The sequence below is a fragment of the Ursus americanus genome, chromosome 31 (assembly GCF_024610735.1).
Source record: "Ursus americanus isolate L20-20 chromosome 31, mUrsAme1.1.p, whole genome shotgun sequence".
Taxonomy (NCBI): domain Eukaryota; kingdom Metazoa; phylum Chordata; class Mammalia; order Carnivora; family Ursidae; genus Ursus; species Ursus americanus.
In genome coordinates, this window is record NC_142157.1 from 20,830,434 (window position 1) to 20,844,878 (window position 14,445).

The 14,445-nt window shown below is 39.7% G+C and overlaps 2 protein-coding genes across 6 annotated transcripts in view; one reads left to right on the forward strand and one right to left on the reverse strand.

Moving 5' to 3' along the window:
• Window positions 1-14,445, forward strand: part of NSUN6 (NOP2/Sun RNA methyltransferase 6) — a 306,108-nt gene that overhangs the window by 219,641 nt on the left and 72,022 nt on the right. The window lies entirely within an intron of this gene.
• The window catches only part of CACNB2 (calcium voltage-gated channel auxiliary subunit beta 2), a 369,559-nt gene that overhangs the window by 163,666 nt on the left and 191,448 nt on the right, over window positions 1-14,445 (reverse strand). The window lies entirely within an intron of this gene.

Here is a 14,445-nt window from a genome sequence, read left to right on the forward strand (position 1 = left end):
AAAACTCGATACACCAACATGACAGTCATCCTACATAGGAAATGTATGCACCACGGTAGTCACAAGGTAGTTTCATATACAGAGAGAGAGGAAGCTCGTTAGAACAGGGTACTTACCTCATTGACTGCTGCATTCCTAGGTCCTAGAACAGCACCCAGCACCTAGAGATTCTGCTCAGTACACACTTTTTAACTGAATAGAGGAACGTGTTTCCCTGTTTCCATGTATTTGCATTCATCCATTCACTCCTTAAATATTTGTCACGCACTGATATCATAGAGATAATTCGCTAGATATCAAGACTTCCACGGTCGAGAAGGCAAACATGGGTCCTGCACCCAGTGGAGCTTGTAGCCTAGACCGGTTGTTCCAAAAAGGTGTTCCAGAAATCTGTGGCAGCATTTCCGGTTGTCTCTACAATTGTGGGACAGTACAGGCTGGCTGTGGGCGGTGGCCAGGGAAACAAACGTCCTGCCTTGTGTGCAGCGGTCTCTTGTAACAGTAAAATGGGTGTGCACGCCTCATGCCCTTGGTCCTGCTGGAATTCATGCAGGTGAAAAATCTGTTTATAAAATGATCCCAACCCAGACTCTAACCCTATTATGACAAGCACAAAGCATTTTTTGTATAGATGTCAAATGGACTGAATTTTCTACAAATGAAAGTAGTGTGTCAATCCATGGAAGACTGTGTTTTGTTTGGAACTTTACCAAGAATTGTGAAGTATTGTCACCAACAGCCACCCACCTGTGCCCCACACGACCGTTAACCTGAGTTTACAGCTGCCCCATTCGTGCTACCTGCAGACAGGGGCAGACACGTGACCTCACCATGTCTTCAGCGGGTCATACCCGCGCCATCGCAAACTGAAATACACATCACTGAAGAATTAACGAATTACTTACTGAGGTTTTACATTTTGTTTTCGTCATTCAAATTAAGATGACTTTCATTTCAGGATCATAAAGGAGGCATGCTGAAGTATTCGTAAAAGAAACCAAGTTTGCTAGAAATGTGACCTGCCATCCTAGACAAGAAGGAAGCCAAATAATTGCATTTGCAGGAAGTAAATAAACTCAGTTCCGTGACAGAGACAAATGGGAGGAACCACTTTGTAGAGGGCAGTCGGCGCAACCTTTCTGAAGAATTATGGTTTAACTGAAAGCTTACGAATAAGAGGAAGGGACAGAAAGAACATTTCCAAGAAAAAAGAACAGCAAGCAAAAGGCCGTGAGGTTGGAAAGAACTTGGCTTGTTGGAGAAATCGGGAAAAAAAAATCAATGACGATGAAGTACAGCAAGTCGAAGAGACTCGATACTGCCCACGATGATGGGCTTCTCGGCAGCGCCCAAAAGGGCAGGATGCAGAGCAGATGCTGGGCTCGCTGGGTTGTATGGATAATTAGGCTTCAGCGCAGCAGGAAACAAGCTGGGTAGAGGTCCAGACTACGGTGGCATCAATGGGGTCCCCAGAGCTCTGGCCCATAAAGTGGAGGAGGTGTTAAGAAGCAGTAGAGGTTGCATGGGCTGAGAGATCTGGTCTCCCGGGATCTGCAGTCGCATGTGCCAGGAGCATCTCTGTGAAAAGCTTCTAGAGAGGCACCTTTTTTTATTTTAAAGATTTTATTCATTTATTTGTCAGAGACAGTGTGCACAAGCAGGGGGAGCAGCAGGAAGAGGGAGAAGCGGACACCCCGCTGAGCAGAGAGCCCGATGCGGGGTTCGATCCCAGGACCCCAGGATCAAGACCTGAGCCGAAGGCAGATGCTTAACAGACTGAGCCACCCAGGCGTCCCTGTTGTTTGTTTTTCACATTTGACCCATGAGTTAGTTCCTTCAGACACTACACAGGAGAAAGAAAAAATCAGATCAGACACAGGGAGCCTAAGCAGCTGGGCTCCTAGCAGATAACTCTTCGATTAAATCAGAGTGGAGCTCTCGGCTTTAGCAGAAACTCTGCTGTAGCCTAAAAAGAAATAAAATAAAGGCTACATTTATTCAAAAGTTATAATCATTCGTGTGACATCATTAATCACCTTGAGAAGAAATCGTATGGAAAATCAACACCAAATGGTTAGCTATATAGGGAAACCCCTGTTTTTAAACACCTTTATTTTTTTAAATATGACTTTTCTAACTAGGTTCATACCTAGAAAGGAACAGCTACAGGTAAGATTTACAAAAGATAAGCTCTTTGTCTAGAATCCCAGAATCTAGAAAACTGAAACAAGAGATGTAGGAAGTATTAAAGCCCCTGAAACACTGTTCACATCTTCCTTTCACAAGTGACTCCTGAAGAAAGAAACCACGCGTTGTTCCAAGGGTGTGTTATATTTTAATTCTCTGAATCCTGCCAATCCCATGTACAGGATATGTAGATAATGAACCTATTTTCAGACTCAGAGGAGCTATCTCTTCCTGTTTGCTCTGCTTTCCTTCTCCTAAGTCCCCCCATTCCTCTGCTAGGAGGCCTCTGGCGTCACTGTGTCTTGAGATGCAATTTGCAAAACAAACAATACATGAAAACAACAAGATACATATAAACACAGTAACTCCAGCGTTCTTTGTAGCCTAGCTCCTTAGCTGCACCTGACATAGCTGACCACTCTGTGACATCAGTCAGCTCCTCTCAGGCCCAGGACAACTGTCCGGCATGGGCCACCAGCTTTCTCTCCCCAGGACTCTTCTGGCAGGCTTCGGCCCTTTTCAATGGCAGAGTAAGGCAGTGAAGGGGTAGGTAGGTTGGAGGGTGCACTGGGGGTTGGGACCAGGCACACTGAGAAGTTCTCATGGGATTGTACCGAGGAGACTGTTCCCAAGACTGGTCAGATGGCAGGCAAGCAAGGGCACAAGTCAGGAGCAAAAAGACTCGTTAGTCCTTAACAAATGTTTGTCAAATGGTTAATCCCTTATCATATAGTGCTTTACTATTTTCAAGATTTATACATATATTTGATCCTCGAGGCCCATAGGACTCATATCATTATTAGTCAATTGCAAAAATAAGGAAATGGGTGATGTGTTCAATGTCACTCATCTAATTAAAGCCTGTTCCAGCTTTTTAAAGAAACATCCATTCCATTTTAATACTAATCAAGTATCATTAAGCTACCAGCCACTTGCCAGTATTGAGAAATATCAAGAGTTTTCAAAACATGAACAAGAATACTTCGAGTTTGACCGACGTCTAGAAAGATGTCTTGTTTGTACTAGAAATAAGACTTTGCTCATAATATTTCATGATAACGTCTTTGGGCAAAGATATAGATAATGGATATTGTCAGAGTTGATAGACTAAACAGATCTTTTAGGATAAATATGATTAATACACAGATCTCAACTCCCAGAGAGCAGCATATGGAACTTTTTTAAAGAAAAACAAAGCAGGAAATCTAAACTCGTACTCTCAAACTAGATGCCAATGAATAAGAAATGTCAATAGTTCATTAATCCCTGGAGCATTACATTCTCTCTCTTTCCCTTCAATTAGTTTCAGATGTCTTTGCAGGTCATTTTACTTTGATGTGTACCTTACACGAAATCAACACAGATCAGTCTACTGTAAAGAAAAGAAATGGTTACACACTTAGTTCATATCATCAAATTATCCAGCTGAAAACAGTTGAGAAGAATCATGCCCTTAAGAAAGATTTTTCCAAGGACATAAAAATATAGATTTCATATACAGAATCTTACATTTTTAAATTCCAATTCTTATTTGAAAACTTAAGATAATCTAGAATTAAAATTTAAGTCATATTATTAAGAACCATATCTCTTAAAAAAAATTATAAGAAGATTTTTATCTTTCATTATCCTTTTACTGAACAGATCACATTTTCCCTCTCCCAAGCTTAACATTTCATGAATAAGTAAAATAACCTTACTAAAATATTACTATAATTTATAATTTTACTACAGCCAATGTATGTTTGAGATTCAAAATATGCCCCCATATACCATTCATAGATACACATTTATATATCCACTCATTTGCTCAGAAGATGAGAACAGACAGTACACTAATAATTTCACATTGTGCTGAATATTATATATAAAACGTTCTCCCTTAAAAACAACGATGAAATGCCATGAAGAAACGGTTCTTTTCGGGATTACTTAAAACACGGTTCTGCAACTAAACCCATGTACCCTCTTGCCATTCGTATAACAATTAAGTATAGATTATTGAAAAAGGACATGTCTAATCGAGAGCAGCTCTTCCAAAGCAACCAGCAGACAGTAAAACAAAGTGAGGAAGAGTTCGTGTAACTGGAACTCTTGGAATGCTTTTAAGCAATTTACTTATCATTCGACTATTCTGGCTACTCCTCTCTTTTCACAATTTATCAATCCCACCGCTCTCTACTTTAGTACGCTCGCATGATAACGTGAGGCGCTGACCAAATTCCACAGCCTAAGAACATTCATACGGTGGTGACATGTGCTATCTTGCGATAAAGCAATTATGTTCTCTGGTGTTGTAAGAATTAACAGAACCAGATGCCATGTTTCTCCCCGGCTTCACAGAGGAGCCTGGTAATGAGACATGATATGTAAAAGGTATCTCAATTCATGCAATTTGAAAGAAAACATGAATACCAAAGAAGGAGACATTATCTTTCCAAAGGGTAAGGATGAAGTCTGATGAGATGGACTTAGTAATAACGTAGACTTTTAGGCGGAATATGCCTTCGGTGAATAAGGCCAATCGAGCTTGCTCAGCTCAGGCATTGCAGTGAATACACAGAAAAAACCAGACCTGTAGAAATATCATCTGTCAGAGCCCTGTAAGCTGGTCAAACGTCCTTATTAGGAAAAACTGAACTGGCCTTGAGAAAGCAGCAGGACGACAGAGGATTTGAAATTCTGCGCGTCTATATTTGTATTTTAAGTGTCATAATTATTTTTCTTAGCTTTGCAAAAACTGTCAGCATTTCGACTCACTGGATTGATGAGCTAATCAGGAGAAAGCTCCGAATAGACTCAACAACTTTGAAAGAAACACAAGCATGGAATCTTAAATTATGTTAAAAACTTTCCTAACTCCGTAATTAAGAACTTGATTGAAGTCATTGTGTCGGCCTATTATTTTGTTCCCTTTCTTCCAGATTAAGGGCAGAGAGGAAATTATGCAAATACACTGGGCTGGAAATGATTTCTCTCAGCTGGTATAGGCCAGCTGGTTTCCCACGGTAGAAAGAAAAAGGTAGAAACTAGGAACATTGGAATAGCATGTGTTTCCAACGAGATTCTGAAAGACACTGAAATTTCTGGATGTAGCGAGTGTCTTTAACATTCATCATTTCACCCAGTTGAAAAGCAGAGGTAGAAGGATGTAAAGAGGCAATGATCACCAGAATCAGCAAAAGTTCCCCAACCACCTTCTTCCTTGTTCTATGTAACTTCTTTTATCCCAGAATTGTCTCCCAATCTGCAATTCACCAGGACGATGGGATATACAGTATACTTGGTCCAAAGCCTCTAAGTGCAAAACAAACATATCAAAACAAAACAACAAACCCCAAAATAAACTAACAACAACAACAACAAAATCCTTAGTGAAATCTGGTTATAAACACAGATTCCAGCAAGAAAGAAAAAGTAAAAAAAAAAAAAAAAGGTATAAACATAGTCTTTACGAAAATATCTTTACTTGGCTTTTACATACATTCCCTGTGGGAATGAGTCTGCTCTTGTTTTTCTGAAAAGTAGCTGGGACATAATGATAAGAAAAAAATAGCTCTTTTTTTAAATTTTTTTATTTCTGATGGACCATTCTGGAAGATTAAAACAAAACAAAACAAAACATTTGAATGAAAGTGGTTCATTTAGAGAGGGCTAAAATGATTTTCACAGCACGAGTTAATTTAGAGACCAATGGTGGTAGCAGGCCTCCTGGGTGATTTTCACGAACTCTAAGGGAGGAGGGAGCACAGGGTGGGTCTGCGAAGGTCGGCAGCGCCTGGCTGACTCCTGGAAGGACGACGGGAGTAGGGGGTGGGGGGGTTTGGGGCATGGTGGCTTCACATTCAGGGCTCAGATGTCCAGGAGGAGCCTCATGAACCCACGTCCCCATTCCTCAAGGAAATCTGCAATAGCAGCAGTGCCCTGGGCAGGAAAGCGCAGTCATCAGAGGGAAGAAAGAGAAAAAGGAAGCCGCGTGCAGGGGGTCTGTGTGTGCTCCTGAGAAGCCACCCCCTGAACCGCACTCCCGGCTTCTGCAGCTGGCACCTGTGTAGCCCTGGACTTGGCACCTTCCTGGGTGAGCCCAGATGCCTCATCTGTAGAGGTCATGTGTCTGCCTCACTGGCTTGCTGTGAGGATTACAGAAGATAATACACACAGAGCATGTGGCCTCATTCAACATACAGGCTTACTACAAGCTTTTTCTTAAATTGCATTTTATTTAAGATTTATTTGCTTATTTTGGAAAGAGAGAGCATTTGAGCAAGGGGAGGGACAGAGGGAGAGGGAGAGAGAGAATCCCAAGCAGCCTCTGCCCTGCTGAGTGGGGAGCTGGAGGTGGGGCTCGATCTCCCAACCCCAGGATCATGACCTGAGCCGAAACCAAGAGTTGGAGGTCCAACCGACTGAGCCACCCAGGTGCCCCTTTAATTGCATTTTAAAAATTGTGGTAAAATAGATACAACATAAAATTTGCCATTTTACCTATTTTGAAGTTCAGTGGCATTAGGTATATTCACACTGTTGTGCAACCATCACCTTTATCCCCCTCCAGACCTTTCCACCATCCCAGACTGAAGCCTTGTCCCTATTAAACACACCTCCCCATTTCCTCCCCCTCCCCTCAGCTCCCAGCAACCTCCATGCTACCTTCTGGCACGAGGAGTTTGCCTGCTCCAGGTGTCTCCTATAAGTGTTACATACAGCATTTGCCATCTCGTGGCTGGTTTATTGCACTTAGCATAATGCCTTCCATTTTCATGGCATTATGAGTGCTAGGTTTATGCTGTGAGAATGAAAAACAGTCCCAGAGAAGGCAGGCAGTCTCACTCAGCTGTAGAAATTAAACAAATACACATTTTTTCAGCCCAAAAGCAGATACTGCGTCAGCAACGGGGAACCCTTCATTATTCGCACAAACTCTCTCTTATTAGCTAAGGTAGTTCTATTAACCTGGAGCTCAGGAACAACGGTTCTTTCAGGCTCTCTTTTAACAACTTTCAACATCTCCTCCAATTAGCTGTTCCGGCTCCACATCACATCTCTCAACAGTTACACAGAAGCAGTCACGTGACAGTTCTCATGGGAACCCTGAGTCCTATCGGGACTTCTACAATGGCCTTTGAATTCCTACCCTTCATAGGAAACACACAGAAGAGAAGCAGGTTGGAGAGCTCTTTAAAATACCAACTTTTACTGAGCTCAAACTCAGCCTCATAACGATCTTGGATCTTCATAGCGAAAAACATACGTAAGTCTACTCAATCATATTCAAGAGACTGTTGACAAACCTATCTCTTATGTGCTGTTAAACTGAACTGAATTCCACAACTTCTGCACTTTCAACCGATCTTTTACCCTGAGAAGTCTCTAAATATTTATTCTGTCTATGGTAGAGAAATTCGCCGTTCTTTATGTCACAGTATTTGCACAGGCACGTACATCTTTTTTTAATCTCATTAACATTATCTCAATAAATGGTAATATCCTGAATGACAGAGATCTCATTTAAGTTCACCCGGGTAGCAGTCAACGCATATCATGTGCAGGTGATTAATATTTTTGGCAATATCGTGAACTTACTTCTTCTTCCTATGGTTATATTTGAGTGCATGTACAGAGGCTTTTTAAAAAACACCCAAACATCAATTAGCATTAATTATTCACAGTCTACCATGAAAGCCCACTGTAAAAGTTTTGGAGGCAGAGCTGTGAATGATTCACAATACCCGTCAATGTGGCACGTAGCCTTGAAAGATTTCCAAGCATGTGTTTTTACTGAACATTAAACCTTATTAAACAAAGGCATGAAAATGGTCATAAACCTGGACCCAGCAGGGCGGGATCTCAGGCTCATCAGGTTTCACGCTACAATAATATCCGTGTTGATGCCAAGAGAAGAGAGGCCCAAAAAAGAAAATAAAGAGAAAGGAAATGGAGAAAAAGAAAAAATAGGGGGGAAAATGATGTGAGGTTAGATTACTGGATTTTATACATACTGATGTTGAAGGTCGATTCTTCAAGCAATCCCTAGGGCTTCAAAGGGAAGACAAAACTAGCAACAGCTATTCTGAGATGCTTTAAGTACTTTGTATCCCCGCACCCCAACCCCATGGGCCTTTACAACCTCCCATATGGAGGAATGCAGAGATGAGAGCTATTACTTTCATTTTATAGGCGATAAAACAAACCTAGAGATGTTAACTGACTTGCTTCCAAATGAAGACGCAAGAGCGAGAACCAAGAAAAAAAATCTTGTTCTTCTCCTTTCAATGCAGTGAACTCTGTCCATCTAATCACGTTCTCGAATCCTACTGTGTTCTCCAATCAAGGCCAGTTTCTGTTGTCTGTGAGTAACTAAGAAGATGAGGAGGCCCAGGATGGTACAAACCAGACTTTGTAAAGAGGGCATCAGGAGCAGAGGGCGTGGAACCTTCAGGACTGCGCCGCAGATCTATTTTATGTGTTGGGGGCACAGACGAGGATCTTAGGTATGATATCAGGGGTCAGATTGTTCTCTTTCCCGACACCTAGAATGCCTCCAACCAAAATAATTGGTTATATAACTGGACCAAGGTTTAAGGACAAGTAAGGACTGGTTGTAAAGTTAATAAACAATAGTAACATCAAAATGACAGCAGGTCCCTTGCTAAGAAAGAGTACAGAAAGTTCTAGTTCTCCAACTCTATGGGAAAATTTGGGGAGACAGCCCCCCCTGGAAGGACCACTTAAAGGGGAGCCCCGCGGGAAATCGTAAGGGTATAGAGTCCTTTCAGAGCTCTGACAGTCCTGAATTAACAACCTGACCGTCTAGCGGCTCATGCTGTCCTCAACAGCGCAAAATCTGTGAACCTAAAGACGAGACACGGTACACTTCTCATAGTAACTACAGCTTGAGTCAGATGTGGTCTCGGTGTTATTAGGTGGGTAGTCACCTCTCTGCACAAAGTAAGTTAGATAGCTGAACAAAGTTGAAGCTTTTCATGTCACTTTCCAAAATTAAGGCTTGATCTTTTGACTAGTTTAGTGTTGCTTTTAATCAAACCCAATATGCTATTGTCTCACACTAGTGTACCCTTTCGCGATATCAGCAGAGTGCTGCAATCTAAATGTAAGATCAGATTTACAAAAGGAAATATTTTGATGGCTGGGACTGGACAGGGGAAAACACCGCTAATAGTTTATTCTGTAATTCTGTTCATATCTAACAAAAATAACATCAGAATCTAAACCCTGGGAAACCTAATAAAATATTTACACAGAGATCCAAAGAATATACAAATATTCAGTGAAATACTCACCTTTGCTAGTAGTCCACGGAATAGAAATTAAAGCACTGTGAATTTTTCATGTTTTAAAGTAATAATTAATACCTAATGTGGGGTGTATTGTTATGAAGTTAGTATAGTATTCATATTATGTTCGCACTGGCAACTGGTATAATCATTTTTAAGCAATACAGAAAGCAAAGCCAGAGACATAAGAACATTCAAACCCACTCACTGTGCAAATAATTCCACATCTGAGACTTTATCTCAAGGAAGTTATTTAACAGAGCCAAAAACCACATGCTCAAATTGTTATTTCAGATTTATCTATAAAAACAAAATTATAAAATGCACGAAAATTCCAACAAATAAATGACCATCTTATTTAGACAAACTATGGTAAATCCGCACCATGCTATATCATGTTATGATTTAAAAGTGATCTCCAAATACAGCTGAAGGAAAAAGGCAGAATCCAGAATAGTTTGGATACTATAGTTACGACCACAAGAATATGTAAGCTTATGGAAAAGGACTGGGATATAATTTGTCAGAACAAAAATATTTGACCCAAAGAGATGAGACAGTGGTGTTCCTATACACACACATTTCCTTTAATATTTCTTATATTTTTATTTATTTTAGAAAGAGAGAGAGAGAGCATGTGTGTACATGAGTGGGGCTGGGAGGGGAGGGCAGAGGGAGAGAGAGAATCTCAAGCAGACTCCCCACTGAGTTCGGAGCCAGACTCGGGGCTGGATCTCAAGACCCCAAGATCACGACCTGAGCCAAAATCAAGAGTCAGATGCCCAACCATCTGAGCCACCCAGAAGCTCCATAATATTTGTTATATTTTTAATACTAATTACTCGTAATTAATTACTTTGATGTGTAAAGCTCTCTTTCAAGTTTTTGCAATTTTAACAATGAAAATATTTTGGCAACTCCTCTGTCGGGATCGTGCATAATTACCTTTTTCTACGAACCGGTTGTTTTATGGGGCAAGGTGAAATCAACGTTCTGACACCTCCAGGTGATAAAGCCAGCATCCCCCATATGTAGATTAGCCACCAGGGCCTTTTCACATTATATTTCCACTTAAATACAAGTTATCCCTGAAAAATGATGCAGAAACCTGTAGCTTTAGACCATTTGTTTTATGATATATGGGAATTGAAGGAGATCAGAATATGCCACCCCCCAAAATTCCAAAGTGGAATAATGATTATTTTGAATTGAAGTTACTTACGAAACAGCTGGTGCAGGAAGGATACTCTGACCCTCCTCTGTTCCCCAAAGAGCAGGTAGTAAATCTCCCTCAGTTTACCAGGAGGGTAGAAGGCATCCTATGGTCAGAGATAGTAAATTCGGGGCCTTGTTACTTCTTCACTGATTTGCCCAAACCTCTTTGCTTTGCCAATTCTTCACAAATTTATTGTTCCTTGGCCTCAAGGGCATGACACCTGTCTGCTTTGGTCACTTTTGAGTCTCATATTTTTATGGGCTCCCATATGTATGAAATTAAATTGGCTTTTCTCCTGTTAATCTGTCTTATTTTGATTTAATTATTAGACCAGCCAAAGAACCCAGAAGGGAAAAGGGAAATCGTCCTCCAACACAGGGTTGGCGCCCAAAGTGGGGTTCTCTCCTGGCTACACAGTGCTCACTCCAGGGGCTCTGCAGCTACAGGATCCTGGACCCTCTTACAAGAGCCAGCAGGAGGTAAGAAGCTCTACCATGTCAGTCTCCCAGCTGGCTGCCTACAGGCTCTATTGGGAGCAAGAGTTGTGACAGTCCTTCTGTTTTTCTCAATTTAGATTAGCAAGAGAAAATGAAAGGTTCCTAGTTCCTCTCTGGGAAGAACGCTGGTCTTCTGTTGCTCCCTTTCCTCCTGCAAATGGGCATTATTTTCTTTTGTCTCTGTCTTTTGTGTCATCTGTAATAAGAAGGAAAACCAGAGTAGAGAATGAAGGCCTAGGTCTTCTAAGCCTGCTGTTTGAGCTGGCCTCATCGACTGGTACACTCATGGTTCTCACCAGCCCAGCGTCTGTTTAGATGAACTTTACTGTGGGTCCCCAGGGTAAAAATGGGATAAGGTTTTCCTTTTGTCTTGTTCTATGTCTTAAGAGCTTGGGTTATGACCAGGGAGATTATTCTCAGCCAGAAGGTACAGGTACCAGCATGCAACTTGGGGGCCAGTCATATAGAATGGGATTCTGAGACCTGAAGTCACGAGCACCATTCTCTTTGTCTTGCATGCAAGCCCTCGAGGGAATTTGTCATAAGGGGTTCCAGTCCTTAAAGGGCCTTTGTTTTCTCAACCTTCGCTGTCTTGTTAGTGCTGGAAAAATCCCATTCCAGTAGCACCTCTCCGGTGTCACAGATAAGCACGTCTCTGACTAGAGGCGGGGAAAAGCAGAGACACTGTTTTCACTATGCCATTGTTACTGCCTGTGATAATGAAAGTCTTTGCTTTCTCAGGCTAACTCTGGGAGTGAGCTTCTCGGTCTTGTAAGGGCTGCACCTTTTGTACTCTTTCAGGACACCTCTTGTATCCATGGTTAAGCCATAAAAAGGCTTATTGGCTTGAGTCGCTATTGAGATTACTATAAGATCCTACTGATCACAATGGCCCCATAAAGGATCTTGGAATTGGAAAAATGTCTATATTTGGGGAAAACAATTGTTTTTAGAGAGCTCTCATCCTAAACAATTGTCTTATTGTATTAGCTAGATTATTTCTAAATAAGATAGAATACTAACACATTAATTACCAAACATAAGTTTTACCTTGTTTTAGCTTATTACAGACGAACTAAAGATATTTGAGTCTGTTAGTAAACATGTCTTGTACACGCTTAAAAATTAAACTATGAGGAAGCCTATGTTTCTATGAATTATAAAATGTATTCATAAGTTTGCCAATCTAAAGTATGCTGATATAAAGTTCACAATTGCTTACTTTTTAGTTTTTATTAGAAATTACGGTTTCTAAAAGTTAAGAATGAATTCTAATTAATAAACATAATTAAAATAGAAATACAATAAAGTAGAAATAATAAAGGAAATAATAGAAGAAACAAATCTTTAGCAAGAAAAGTGAAAAATGTTTTGCAGCAAGAAAAAGTGTCAGATATGGACATGCATTTTTTTTTAAGAGAGAAGACAATTATTTTGTCCTAAAATATAACTGGTTATTTCAGAATGAGAAAAAGGGAAACAAAGGATAAACTAAATGGAAATAGGCAGTTGGGAAGAGAGATAGAAAGAGAGAGAGAATTTTTTCTTATGTAATAAATTGGCTGAAGTTGAATTATTAACATAAAGGTTTTAAAAATAAGCCTTAATTGGGTCCTTATGTAAAACTAAATCTTAATTTTCTTTCATCTGCAAAAGGGACAAAGTTTTGTTGGACTCTTGGTCTGCTGCTGATTATAAGAGACTGTGAAAGATTTTTCTTTACCTTTTAGTAAATCTGCCTAGAAAACAAAGATTTTGTATCTTATCAAAATAATTTCCTGATCTTCATTTTGCTTTAATCAGGTCTTTGATTACTTAAGAAAACTGAATCTTCTCAATATGAAATGACCTAAGTTTTGCTCACAACTGTGTAACCTTCTGTATTTGTTTTTATAATCTTTTATTGTCACTTTGGTTAAATAGCAAATTAAGTCTTAAATTTTGTAATGTTCCATAATCCTATTTGGTCAAGTATCCAAAACCTTTTGATATTTTTGAAGACACTTCCTCAAATCAAATTCTAAATGAAGTCTTTTTGATGTCAAACTAAGTTTGGGATTTTCTAGAGGATCACTAGAATATCTCAAAAGATTTATTCCCCACCCCTTTTAAAAGGGAGATATTACACTAATTAAGCTTATTTGATATGTTAAATTGTTAAATAAGGAGTGATGGGAAGCACTATCAAATAAGAAGTGATGCTAAACTTTCTTTAGGAAACATATATGTGGAAATTATTAATATAAGTGTTCTAGAAATTGTATGAAATTCCTAAAAATCTGATGTGTCCTGGTATAATGCTATCAGTCATAATTCTAGTTATTATTTTAAAATGTATGTTACAGAAACAACCAAATTCCCTCGTCAACTGCGTTATAATGAACTCTCATCAGCTCTTTAACCATGGTCACTTTTACGTCTTTTGTCATTTACAGAAGTTATTGCTTTACTCTGATGCTTTTGCATATATGTTTCATCTTCAGAGAGGTTCATGGAATTGTCTCTGACAAGTACTCTAGAATAGAGGTTTCTGATAACTTTAAGATCATATCACTGAACTGGGTAAGAATTTCCAGAACTAATAGAAAAACTGAATTCAAGCAGAACAAGAATTCATTACATGGGGTTAAATGAACTGTTGAGGATGATTATAATTTTCATGACTTTTTGTTGAAATACTGCTGGTTCTTTGAAGTTTTATTTCTTGAGATTTAAGAAAAACTTTTTCTTTTTCCCCCCACTGCCCCCACCCTGCCCCTCTTCAGCTACCTATGACCTAGGGCAATTTGGTAAAGTCTACCCATGAACAAAGATGAAACAATTACTCTTTCTCCATACCTGATCTCCCCATGGATTCTCTCTACCTCCCCCTCTGCCCCTCCCCCTGCTCATGCTCACGTGCTCTCTCTCAAATAAATAAATAAATAAATAAATAAATAAATAAATAAATCTTCTAAAAAATGTTTCAGCAAAGCAAACTTTGAAAAGTCCATATGGTCAACTGCTATTCTTGCTGCACTTAATGTAAATAATCAGGCCAAGTTTAAGCGGACTAGACTTATTTTGCAAAAAAATTAGTCCTACTTTGATTGTCATTGATAGGAATAGGGGCAACTGTGCTGAGAAAAATTTTGTTTCAATGGAAAACTATAAATAAACCCTTTTGGATATCAGATTCCAGTCCTGTTCATTGCTTTTGAGGTTATATTTTCTACTATAAACTAACGGGATCTGGATTCTTCTAGTTTTC